This window comes from Equus przewalskii, chromosome 11 (genome assembly GCF_037783145.1).
Source record: "Equus przewalskii isolate Varuska chromosome 11, EquPr2, whole genome shotgun sequence".
NCBI lineage: Eukaryota > Metazoa > Chordata > Mammalia > Perissodactyla > Equidae > Equus > Equus przewalskii.
In genome coordinates, this window is record NC_091841.1 from 33,959,780 (window position 1) to 33,973,433 (window position 13,654).

The following is a 13,654-nucleotide window of genomic DNA, read 5'->3' on the forward strand; positions in this document are numbered from 1 at the left end:
GGCTCCAGGTCCTCAGCTTCCCTGGAGTGTGTCTCTCCGTGTGACCTGGGGTGGTTCCTGCCTCTTCTCCCCTCAGGCTCGCTGCTCTCTGGGTCCCTGCTCCCCTGGGCCCCATCCTGGCCCCTCTGCCTCCCCCTGCCCCCCCGCACACGGGATCTCTCCCAACCCGGCACCTCGGGGGAATCAGGCAGTGCTGTCCTCTGATGTCTGCTTATTTCACTGAGCAAAATGAATGAAAAAGGAAGAACAACCACAACGTCTGTGATAATATGCTCTTCTGTTCCCTCTGCCATCATTCTTGCTTCCTTTTTTCCCGTCAGGCGAGGGACCCTCTGGAAGGTATTTTTGACATTTCTTTCCAGGTTCAAAAAGTCCACCAATGTATCAACACAACAGGTAGGAAAAAAGAAAAGAAGCAGAACCAAGGCACGTGGCGTGAATTTCCAAGAAAAATCCCAAAAGCTTCCAGAAAGAAAATTAACAGTTCACATGAGAAGAGGGTTCGAATTCTCAGTGGTAGCACCAAAAGTAAGAAGAAAATAGAACAATTTCATCCTTGTTCTGGGGAGAAGTTTCTAATTCAGTATTTTGTACCTAGCCAAGCTACAAATTGAGTCTGAAGTGAGAATTAAGATTTTTTTTTCAGAAATGCGAGTTTTCAAAAGATGTATCTCCATTGCTTTCTTTCTCAAGAAACTACTAGAGGATGTGCTCCACCAAAACAAAGGAGTAAACCAAGAGAAAGACGGGGGACCCACTAAACAGGACACGAATGCAGGACGGGAGCCACAGGGTCCTCCAGGAGAGGATGGAGGGTCCAGGACGACGGTGAGCAGAAGACAGAGAACCCCCAGGGACCCTCTCCAGGGGAAAGAATAGCTGAGATTAGAGACAGCCTGAAGAGGCTGAAGGGATTACAAGGAGATTCACTTTTTTTTTTGTTTTTTCCTGCCGTGAGCTGACATCTGTGCCAGTTTTCCTCCACTTTATTTGTGGGTATCTGCCACAGCAGGGCTGATGAGTGGTGTAGGTCCTCACCTGGGATCTGAACCCACGAACCTGGGCCACTGAAGCAGAGCCCACCAAACTTAACCACTGGGCCATGGGGCCGCCCCCCACGAGATTCACTCTTGGGGTGCAGAATGTGGGGACGAATTAGAGAACAGGCCCAAGAGGCTGTGTTGGGAGGGTGGTGGGGTAGCTTCTGGGGTCAGCAGAGGAGGGAGGAGAGAAAGCAAAGCCTCGTTGTTTATTGTCAAAAGCCCAGAGCTATCGAACAGGAGACTTGACCGAGGGAAACACAGCAACGTCTAAAAACTGTCAAGGCAGATGACAGGAGACGCAGCTGACATGTTTGGAGGTGTTGGGGCAGGAGGCTGCTGTTTTCATTAATGTCAGTGGTACTACTTTACTGTTCGACTGTTCATGTACAAAGTAGATAAAAATACAATTGTAAGCAGAGGGAGGAAGGATGGGGAGGGAGGGAGGCGGCAGTAGGTCCACTCGACGTGAAAACACAGTGGGGGCCACAGAACTGGACAGGCCTTCAGGCAGACCAGAACAGAACGTCCACAGTTTTGAATGAAGTGAACCCAGGGAATCCTGAGTTGGGACAGAAGCCAGACCCTGAACACACAGCTTCGGTCTCCACAGCTGACGAGGGAAAGCAGACGGGGATCAGAGAACAGTGGTGGGTGCAGAGATGGGACACGGGATAAAGCTTATGATATCTATTTTTAGTAGAAGGCAAACAGAATTTCCCTGGGTTGTAGCATAAACATCCACAAGGAAGTGATCACATGCCCAGCATCACACCTGACCCTTGACAGGTATATAAAGGCTCCGGGCCCAGGAGACTCCACACCTGACCCTCCCTTCTCTACCTGCTCCTCTGACCTGCTCCACCCTCAACCCACCAGAATCATGGGCTGCTGTGGCTGTTCCGGAGGCTGTGGCTCCAGCTGTGGGGGCTGTGGCTCCAGCTGTGGGGGCTGTGGCTCCAGCTGCTGTGTGCCCGTGTGCTGCTGCAAGCCTGTGTGCTGCTGTGTGCCAGCCTGTTCCTGCTCGAGCTGTGGCAAAGGGGGCTGTGGCTCCTGTGGGGGCTGCAAGGGGGGCTGTGGATCCTGTGGGGGCTGTAGCTCCTGTGGGGGTTGCAAGGGGGGCTGTGGCTCCTGTGGGGGTTGCAAGGGGGGCTGTGGGTCCTGTGGGGGCTGTGGCTCCTGTGGGGGCTGCGGATCCTGTGGGGGCTGTGGCTCCTGTGGGGGTTGCAAGGGGGGCTGTGGCTCCTGTGGGGGTTGCAAGGGGGGTTGTGGCTCCTGTGGGGGCTGTGGCTCTTGTGGGGGCTGCAAGGGGGGCTGTGGATCCTGTGGGGGCTGTGGCTCCTGTGGGGGTTGCAAGGGGGGCTGTGGCTCCTGTGGGGGTTGCAAGGGGGGCTGTGGCTCCTGTGGGGGCTCCAAGGGGGGCTGTGGATCCTGTGGCTGCTCCCAGTCCAGCTGCTGTGTCCCCGTTTGCTGCTCCCAGTGTAGCTGCTGCAAACCCTGCTGCTCCCAGTGTAGCTGCTGCAAGCCCTGCTGCTCCCAGTCCAGCTGCTGCAAGCCCTGCTGCTCCCAGTCCAGCTGCTGCAAACCCTGCTGCTCCCAGTGTAGCTGCTGCAAACCCTGCTGCTCCCAGTCCAGCTGCTGCAAGCCCTGCTGCTCCCAGTCCAGCTGCTGTGTCCCCATTTGCTGCCAGTGCAAGATCTGAGGCTCTGAACCCAGACCTTCAGTTTCTCAATGTTTGGTGAAGCCCGTAGTCTTGTGGTTTCATTGAATCAGCTCCTTTCCACGTCCTCCTTGAAGCTCACCTCTGGAGCCCTCGTCTTCCGGTTTGTGAGAGCTGGGTCTCCAGATGGAGGAGCATCCAGTCCTGCTGGTGTAGAAGACAGACACATTTCACATGGTGGAATCAGGTCCCTCTTTCCTGCTCTCAGGAATCATGCTTGTTCCTCGATGTCACTCTCTGCAGTCTCTGCGGGGCCTCGACTCCTGCACCCCCATCCTGGGCTCTGGTTTGATCTGGACTCTTGTGAAGATGACGGTCTCCTGACCCCTCCCCTCTTCTGAAGATACTCCACCCCCAGACCTCCTCTCCTTGCCTGTCTGCCTTCTGACTACAGTTGGAGTCAAGTCCAGAGGACCAGCAGACAGTGGGGTCCCCTAAACCCTGGGGACTTCCCCTGGAATGTGTACCTCTTTGCCACCAAAAGTTGGCCCTGCCTTAAGGCATCTCCACTTGGCCATCTCCTGTGACATGCTCCCTCTGACTTGTGAGTTCCTTAAATAAACATCCTCCCCCCGAAATACTGTCTCACAATGACTCTTCCTTCTGTTCCCTCCTCGCCCTGGGCTCCCTTTACTCATTCACGTCACAATGCGACCACATGCAGTGCACTCCCGACCAGCCCGTGCAGTGCGGCACCCACCCTGGGGCAGGGCCAGGAGGACAGGAGGGGTGCAACCCCTCTTCAGGGGTCTTGGGGCCCTTGGAGAGTCTGGAGTCTGAGGCGACAGACAGAACACAGAAAGTATTTGTTTTAAATTTCAGAGTCACAAGCAATGCAAAGGACGCCCACGAGATCCCGAGCCAGGCATGGAGCGGCGAATGCTCCGCCCCATGCATCCCTGTTCCTCATGGACCAGCGCAGTGTCCCCCTGACTGCAGCTGTGTGGACTGAGGCTGCTCCTGGGCATCCAAATTTGAGGCTCGCTGCCCGGCTTCCTCTTGAGCTCGCTGCGCTGGGGGTGAGGTTCACGGCTGGAGAGCAGGACCCTTCTGCACTGCCCTCCGTGGCCACCACTCACCACGTGGGGCTGTTTAAACTCAAACTGATAAGAATTGGATGAAGTAAATGCTTCCGTTCCTTAGGGCACCAGCCCATGTCAGGTACACAGTAGCGACACGGGGCCAGCAGTTAGCTTACGGAAATCGCACACACGGAACGTTTCTATCAGACAGCAGACCGCTCTGTTGGGCAGCTCTGGTGGGAACAGGAAAGACCCCACACCAGGTGTACCAGCCAGACCCGAGAGCTGGGCCGTGGACCCATAACACGCACATGTCACGTTCACGTGGCTCCTGTAACAAATGACGTCAAGCTCATGGCTTAGAACAACAGAATTTATCCTCTGACAGTTCTGGAGGCCGGGAGTCCAAAATTGAGGTGTCGACAGGACCACACTCCGCCCGGAGCCTCCCGGGGAGAACCTATCCTTTGTCTCTTCCAGCTCATGGTGGCTTCTGTGGCCTGTGACCCCTCACTCCAGACTCTGCCTCCTCCGCTTCTGTCTGTCTCTGCCTCTCTTACGAGGACTCATGTGACGGCATTGAGAGCTCACGTGGCTGATCTGGAGAGTGTTCCCATCTCAAGATCATTCATTTAATTATATCTGTAAAGATCCTTTTTCAAAATAAGGAAACATTCACTCTTTTGTCATATAAGGTAATATTCATAGATTCTGGGGATTTGGAGACAGACATAGATTTGGGGGGTCCACCATTCAGCCCACTACAGTCTGTCATCTGGCCTCCAAAGACTCACATTGGTCCCACGTGCACAAGACACTCACCCCGTCCCCACATCCCCCAACTTCCCCGCCCATTACAGCATCACGTCAAGTCTGACATTTCATCTCCACCTCATCAGCTCAAAAGTCTCAGATCTCATCAGCAAAATCATCTGAATCAAGTAGGGGTGATATTCGGGTAGGATCCATCCTGGGGCAAATCTCCTCTTCATCTGTGGGCCAGTGAAACTAGAAAATAAATTATCTGCTTCCAAAGTACAATGGTGGGACCGGCATAAGTTAACAGTATGGACATTCTCCTTCCAAAAGGGGGAAATGGAAGGAACGCAGCCGAGTGGCCCTGTCAGCCTGTTTCCCACGGGAGAATTTTGGAAGTCTCACAGCCTCTTACTGTCCCTTCAGTCTAGGCCAGCAGTGATTCTGCTGATCAACATTCAGAAAACCTTGTGGGTCCCCTGTGGCCACTGCCTGTGTTGGTAGCATCTGGATCTGTGTGATGACCCCAACCTCCAGGCCTCACCTCTGACCGTCCCTTGGACGCCTCCACTTTGATGTCCTATGGAGACTGTGAATGTGACCTTTCCTCACCTCTCCGAACTGGTCTTGCCTCCTGTGACAGGCAGAAGTGCAAAATGACCCTCGTCCTTATGGACCCTCCCTGTGAGCCCGGGTGGAACCTGATTACAATGAGCTGTCACTCCTGTGATTTGTTCTGCTATCCAGCAAAAGGAATGTTTGCAGGTGTAATTAAGGCTCCTAATCAGTTGAGTTGCATCAAAAAGGAGATTATCCTGGATGGTCCTGGCCTAAATCAAGTGAGCTCTTAAAAAAGGAGTCTAGAGCCTGGACCAGTGGTGTGATGGTGAAGTTCGCATGCTCTACTTCGGTGGCTCGGTGTTTGCTGGTTTGGATCCTGGCCACAGACCTACACACTGCTCACCAAGCCTCATATACAATAGAGGAAGATGGGCACGGATGTTAGCTCAGGGCCGGTCTTCCTCAGCAAAAAGAGGAGGATTGGTGGCAGATGTTAGCTCAGGGCTAATCTTCCTCAGAAAAACAAAACAAAAAAGGAGTTTAGATGCTGGAGACAGAAGAAGTCAGAGAGATGCAGTCCCTCGGGCCTAGAAGGAATCAACAGCCATGTTGTGGACAGTCCATGGGGGTCACACATCGAGGAACTGTGGGTGGCCTCCAGCTGCTGAGAAAGGTCACTGGCGGATAGCTCACAAGAAAATGGGGACCTCGATCCTGCAATCATAGGAACTTAATTCTTCAAACTCTGTGAACGGGCTTGGGAGAGGGCCCTGAGTCCCAGCAGAGAACCAAGTGCAGCTGCCACGTAGACTGCAGACTTGTGACACCTGAGGAGAGAACTCGGCTTTGCTGTGCCCGGACTGCAGACCTGCAGAGGCTGCAAGATGGGCAACGTGTGTTGCTTCAAGCCTGCATTTGTGGCGGTTTGTTACACAGCAATTGAAAACCGATACACCTCCTCTTATTGTTACAGAGCAAGGATCCACTGCCCCATGCGCACAGAAGCCAATACTGTGGCACCGGCTTTGGGGAGAAGAAAGAGCTTTACTGCATGGCGGACCAGCAGGGAGACAGGACGTAGAGCTCAAATCTGTCTCCCGGAGCTGAAGTGGGAGCGGTTATGCAGACACTAGTTTGGGAGAATCTGATTGGTTGGTGGGAGAGTAAGGATTTTGTAAGTCGGCTGTGCTACAGATCAGGGGCCCCTCGCTTCTCATTAGGTTCCCCGGGCTGCCTTCTCATCACATTGAGCTCCCCAGTTGGGGAACTTTTGGTTCCTAGTTGTCTCGAGGCCGTCTGAGGACAAGGTTTCCTTCAGCTTGTGCTCCAGCAGTTTTTGCTCATCATGACATTGTTATTGATACAATTGGATACAATCGGGCGAGTGGGAACTGGTCTCTGATGGTTACATTAGCACCGAGTGTTCCATGACCAGCACCTTCCACTCAGTCACCCCAAGTCCCATCCTCACCCCATCCTGCCTTCATCTGACCAAATGCCAGCCCGTGCGGTCAGCTCCCTCATTATCTGTCTGTTCCATCGCGTGAGTTTGGGCTTTCAATGACCCCCACCTCCCAGATGAACTTCCAGAAATTCCAGGTACTCCCTGCTTTTTTGCTTTCAGTGGAAACGTCAAGCTCCTCTGCAGTGAGTGCCCAGCACGGCCCTGGATGGCTCTTCCCTCTGCTCGCCACCTCCCTCCAGCCATGATGTTCACAGTGCCATGTGTCCGGCTTCACGCTGAGCACCTGGCATGGATCAGACAGTCTTCACCACGACGCTGTGTGGTGGGTACCCACATATCCTCACTTTTCAGAGGAGGGAAGGGAGGCACCCAGAGGGCAAGTTACTTGCCAGAGGTCACACAGCATCTGGTACTAATTGCGCGTGGCATGGAGCATTTCCTCGTCCTTAGACGTGCTCTCCCCTGCGCCCCACAGGCCTCCGCCCAACTCTTTACCTGACAAAACCCTCTCCCCTCCCCTCGTCCCCACCCTGCCTCAACCGGGAGCTCCTCCTCTCCTCTAGCCGGCCTGGACTTCTCTCCACGAGTACCCTTCGTGCTGCCCTGTGGCCGTGCACTCCCTCCTCTGCAGGGACTCTGTTACCAAGAGTGGAGCATGGGCCTGCGCACAGTGGGTCTCTGTCAGTGCCGGAATGAGTGAGTGAGTGCACTGGAGCACAATGCTCCGGGAGGCAGAGATGTGGGTCTCACTCACCAGGCAGGTGCTGGAAAAAATTCCCGTGAGGATGTGTCTCGTGCAGAGGGAATGTGTTTGCTGAAGAATTTCACAATGCCTGGTTTGGACCAAAATATGCAAAGAAAAAGAGTTGGAGTGACTGAAGAGCTGGACGGGGCAGGAGGCCCCTTGGGGGGGAGTCAGGGGAGTGGAGTGAGGTGCTCTGAAGCTGGGGGGGGTGCGGTGAGTGAGAGCAGGAGACTCCCCCACAGGTGGTGCTGGAGGGGATGTGGGCTTTCCGTCAGGGGTGACGGGCCTGAGCTTCATGCCCCCTCTGTCTGCCTCCATCCATAGCCTTGCTGAATTCCCAGCTCAGGAGACAGGGAAAGAAAATTCTGGAGGCTACGATGACATTACAGCTTCGAGGCTATGACACGCAGCCGGGGACAATCCAGAGAAATCTGAAAGTGGGGAATTACTGGGGTCTGTGGCCACAGCCTCAGGTCTTGCACTGGCAGCAAACAGGGACACAGCAGCTGGACTGAGAGCCCCCACACGAGCCACAGGTCCCCTGGGAACCCCCACATGAGCCACAGGTCCCCTTTGCCACAGCTGGAGCAGGAACAGGCTGGCACACAGCAGCACACGGGCACACAGCAGCTGGAGCCGCAACCCCCACAGCTGGAGCCACAGCCTCCGGAACAGCCATAGAAGCCCATGGTTCTGGGGGTCGAGGATGGAGCAGGTCAGAGGAGCAGGTAGAGAAGGGAGGGTCAGGTGTGGAGCCTCCTGGGCCTGGAGCCTTTATTTCCCTTCCAGGTGTCTGTACTCAACACATGGCCACTTCCTTTCATGTATTTTTGCTATTTCTTATGGACAACTGTTACTTTTAAACTCTTTGCAGTCCCACGAGCTCCCAAGAGCTCAAGCCAAGGTCCACTTTCTTTGTTTTCTAGCTTTGGCCTCTTCCTTACGGTGCTTTTCTTTGCAAAGATAGACCGAGCTCCCTCCACAGGGGCCCCAGGAGCCGGTCCTCGCCCGCTGGCTGGGGGGCCACCATCCTTGACCTGTTTCTGCCCCGTGATGTGGACCCTCTGTCCCCCAGGGACCACAGTTCTTGTTCCCCTACTTAAAAATCAAGTGGTGGTCATTTTTGTAAATAAAAGTATCAGGAAGAAAGATAAGACGCTTTATAGTTTCACTACCCAAAACTGCCTATAAATATTTGGTTAAATTTGTAAAATTTGGAAGCATTCAGCTTTTAGCACAGTCGCATATTTTTCTTTTTCTTCTTTGCTCAGCCCCTCTGTCCGCTTAGCTTATTCCCCCAGATGTGAGACAGACCCCGCGTTCTCCCAGCGTGGCCCACATTCACGGGTTATGTCACTCTTCCCGAGGTTTTTAGTTTTCCTCAGTTGGTCTTTGTGAAGACCCCACAACTCCACTGAAAGCTCAAAGGTATTTTCTTCAAAGGCTATAAAAATAGTTCAACGAGTGAACCGGCCACAATTTGACTAGCCATCCTTTCTATGGACACATTTTCTAGAAAACCAATTTTAGTATTTCTGTTGAGGTGAAATTTACATCCAGTGAAACGCACGTGCAGTGAATATGTGGCCCTGTGAGTTTTGCTCACTGTGAACTGACGCAGCCAATGGTCCCATCGTGATGGAGCGTTTCCATCATCCTGAGCGTCCGCCTGCCCCCTCCTGTCACCCCCCCCCTTGCCACAGCCCCCTCTTCTGACTGGTTTTGCCCCTTCATGAAGTATACATTCCTGCTTCTTTCGCTCAGCATCTTCTTCCGTGTATCAATAATGGATTCTTTGTTTCATCACTGAGTGGGGTTCCATGTAAGATACACCCCAGCGTGTCCCTCTTCTCTTGTTCGTAGATCTTTGGGGTGTCTGCAGTTTGAGACTGTGATGATAAGACACTGTGAACATTCTTGTACACGTCTTTTTTGAACACATTTCATTCCTTTTGGCTAAATATCTGAGTGTGGGCTCGCTGAGCCACGGGGTAGCGGATGCTTAACTTTATGAGAAACTGACAGTTCCCAACATGCTTATGCTGTTTTCAGCTCCTGCCGGCCGTGTCTGAGAGCACCGTCTGCTCCACATCGCTCTTAATATTTGCTGCTGGCAGCTTTTTAAAATTTTAGTTATCCTCACGGGTGTGAAATGGTGTCTCATGTCGACCTAGATTTGCGTTTCTCTGTTGACCAAAGTTGAGTGTCTTTTCATGTGATTATTGGCCATTTATCTATCTTTCTTTCTTGATAAAAATGTTCAAATTTTTTGTCTATTTTCATTGTTTTCGTTATTGGTTTATTGGAGTTCTTCATAAATTGTGGCTAGTAAAGCACTTTGAGAGATATAGATACAAATTTTCTCCCGGTATTTGGTTTGCCTCATTATCTCGACAGTATCTTTTGATGGGGAAACGTTCTTCATTTTCGTGCAGTCCCATTAAACATTTTTATCGTTGATGGTTCATGCTTTTGTCTGATCTCTCTGGACAATCTCCCAGGTTTTCTTCTGGAAGCGTTAGAGTCTTTGTTTTTGTGTTCTGTTCTGTGACGGATCTCAAGCCCGTTTTGTGTGCTGTGTGAGGCAGCAGCTCCCTTTTCCACACATTCAGCTGCATTTGACAGCTGGATCCACAGAGACGTGGCAGGGATGGGGGATAAGTTGCGTTGTCAGGCAGGTGTGCTGTTGGAGTAGGGAATCGTTTTAGAAGCGGTCAGCTCGTCTGTGGGTGTTTTCAGTACATGACCGCCCTTCCCTGCCCCTGAGACTGGGACATGCACCCTCAGATAACCAGCCCCTGCCTCGACTGGACCTGGAGAAGCTGGGCAGGGCGGGGATGGACGCTGAAGGGGCGCGTCGGCACGAGTGTCAGTTCTTGAAGACATTTCGGTGTCATCGAGGAACCACTCCTCTAACGGGGGGTGACCAGGGGATGGACAGGACAGAACCGGCTCCTGGTTTCCTTTCTGTGCCACCAGCTCCTGTTTCTGTCTTTGAAACATATTTGGGATCTAATTTTTACCACCTTCACAGCCACCGCCACACTCAGAGCACTTTCTGTAGACTGGCACTCTTTCGTGCACTTTGTGAACGTCAGCTTCTCTGAGAGTCGTGAACTCTTGCGAGGAATACATGCTTCATTTCAGCTGCTTATCTGGGGAGGACTGTCAATTCCCTGCAGGTAGGTGGGGCCCACCTTGTGAAACCACGCTGTGGTGCCCACTTAGAGTAGGCACTCCTTACTCTGAGTTTTAATCATCCTGTGCTGCTCGAAGACCTTCTAAATGTTAGCGTTTACCACTTGGGGTTGAGAATTCTGTATCTCCCCAAATTTCTGGATTTCTCTACACCTTTCCTTCTGGCTCGCAAACCAGCCAGTTCTTCAAGATAACCTCTTTCTTATAATGCTTTGCGAAATGCAACCACAACCACTGGCACAGAGGCAGCATAGCTCTCTGAGCCCTCGGCCAGCGGTACACGATCTGGGCAGTCTGACTGTCTTTCCACTTCTGATAACAGCTTCTGCTCAAGCAACCACACAGCCATGCCCGGCTGCGAGGGGCGCTGGGGAAGGGCCACCTACCATCTAACCTCTGACTTGGGTCCCAAGAGAGGACAGATAGGGTGTCTGCGATGCCCCAGCTCAGCGCTCCATGTGCAACTCTGTCGGTGCCACAGACGGGTTTTTAGCTCAATGGTCTCAAGCCTATCTCTTTCACTCTAACATATTCACTGAAGGTTATAGATTTTCCTCTAAGCACTGATTTGGTCGCATTCAGTAAATTTGACGTGGAATGAGTCATTATCGTCTCCTGGACCTGTTCTTTCATTAGTGTTACAGAATGGTGAGTATCTAATCCTACGACTTCTCTTCATTTATAAGCTGGAACGTGTGCTCTCGTTATTTGATTAAGATCAGAGAGTTTGTGTATCAAAAATAGGATAAATGTGTGATTCTTTTACTTATTTACTTATTTTCAAAATAATGAATTGATTCCCAATATCCTCCAAAGGTGACTAATGAGGTTCCAGTTTTGCATACTTTTTCCAGCTTTGCTGAGGTGTGATGGATAAACAGAAATTGTATATATTTAGGTTGTACAAAGTGATTTTTTGATATATATACACATTATTAAATGGTTGCAGTGATCAAGGTAATTAACACCTCCATCACCCACATAGTGACCCTTTATTTGTGGTGAGGACACTTAAGCTCTATTCTCTAAGCAAAGTTCAAGTATTTGATATAGTATTGTTAGCTAGAGTCACCAGGCTGCACATGACATCCTTGCAACTTATTTATCTTATAACTGCATGTTCGTACCTTTAACCAGAATCTCTCCATTTCCCCACACCCAAGCCCCTGGCAACCACCATGGTATTCTTTGTAACTATGAGTTAGACTTTTTTAGATTCCACATATAAGTGATACCATGCAGTGTTTGTCTTTCTGTGTCTGGCTTATTTCACTTGGCATAATGCCCTCGAGGTCCATTCATGTCGTTGCAAAGGATTTCCTTATCTTTTAGGCTGAACAATATTCCATTGCATATATAGACCACATCTTCTTTATCTACTCAGTTGTTGATGGACACTCAGGTTGTTTCCATACGTTGCCTGCTGTGAATGATGCTGTAAGGAACACGGGGTACAGATAACTCTTCAAGATGATTTCATTTGTATACATATGCAGAAGTGGGATTGCTGGATCATATGGTAGTTCTATTTCTAATTTTTTGAGGAATCTCCATATTGTTTTCCATTGTGGCCGCACCCGTTTACACTCCCACCAACAGCACACAAGGGTTCCCCTTTCTCCACATCCTCGCCAACACTTGTTATTTCTTGTCTTTTTGATGACAGTCATTCTGACAGGTGTGAGGTGATATCTCATGGTGGTTTTGATTTGCATTTCCCTGATGATTAGTGATATTGGACACTTTTTCATATACCTGTTGGCCATTTGTAGGCCTTTTTTGAAAAATGTCTATTCAGATCTCCTGCCCATTTTTTAGTTGGGTTATTTGGGTTTTCTTTTTTGCTATTGAGTTGTATTAGTTCCTTATATAGTTTGGATATTAATCTCTATTGGACACAGTCATGCGTCACTTAACGACAGGGACATGTTCTGAGAAATGTACTATTAGGCAATTTCATCATTGTACAGACATCACAGAGTGCACTTACACAATCCTAGATGGTACAGCCAACTACACACCTCAGCTCTATCGTGCTAATCTGATGAGACCATCTTTCTTGACTGAAATGTTGTGATGTGGCCACGACTGTATGTGGTTTGCAAACATTTTCTCCTATTCTGCAGGTTGCCTTCTCTCTCTACTGATGGTTTCCTCTGCTGTGCAGAAAATGTTTGGTTTGATGTGGCCCCACTGGTTGATTTTTGATTTTGGTGTCACGTCCGTAAAGTCATTTCCAAGACCCAGGTCAAGGAGGTTTTCCCCTGTGTTTTCTTCTAGGCGTTTTATTGTTTCAGGTCTTACATTTAGGTCTTTAATGAATTTGAGTTTATTTATGGTGTAAATGGTGTAAGATAAGGGTCCAGTTTCATTACTCTGCATGTGATTATCTGGTTTTCCCAATGCTATTTATTGAAGAGACTATCATTTCCTCATTGTGGATTGTTGACGTCTTTGTCAGAGATTAGTTGACCATATATGTATGGGTTTATTTCTGGGCTCTCTATTCTGTTTATTGCTGGCTCTAGGAGGGAGTCCCCTTGTGGCCATGAGAGGTGCAAGGGAGGGGCTGGTGGTGCAAACTCCCCATCCAAGGCGGGGCGTCCCTGAGCAGTATCCTCTCGTAGGACTCATACCGGAAGCAAGTGGTCATTGATGGGGAGACGTGCCTGCTGGACATCCTGGACACAGCAGGCCAGGAGGAGTACAGTGCTATGCGGGACCAGTACATGCGCACTGGGGAGGGCTTCCTCTGTGTATTTGCCATCAACAACACCAAGTCCTTCGAGGACATCCACCAGTACAGGTGAGCTGCCCGTGGGCCCTCAGGGGCCTCCCTGTCCTCCATCTGCATCTCCTGGATGCAGCCGAACCTGCAGCCTGCTGGCTGATTCACACCTTTCTCCTCACAGGGAGCAGATCAAGCAGGTGAAGGACTCGGATGACATGCCCATGGTGCTGGTGGGGAACAAGTGTGACCTGGCTGCACGCACTGTGGAGGCTTAGCAGGCGCAGGACCTTGCCCGCAGCTATGGCATCCCATACATCGAGACGTCGGCCAAGAGGCCAAGACGCGCCAGGTGAGCCGGTTCTCCACCCCACAGTTATCCGCGGACCCGCCCCACCCAGCCACACACCCCCCGCCCC

The 13,654-nt window shown here is 51.1% G+C and overlaps 1 pseudogene; it reads left to right on the forward strand.

Moving 5' to 3' along the window:
- The first annotated feature begins 7,686 nt into the window (after positions 1 to 7,686).
- On the forward strand, positions 7,687 to 13,591 carry LOC103561343 (GTPase HRas-like; annotated as a pseudogene).
- The last annotated feature ends 63 nt before the right edge of the window (positions 13,592 to 13,654 follow it).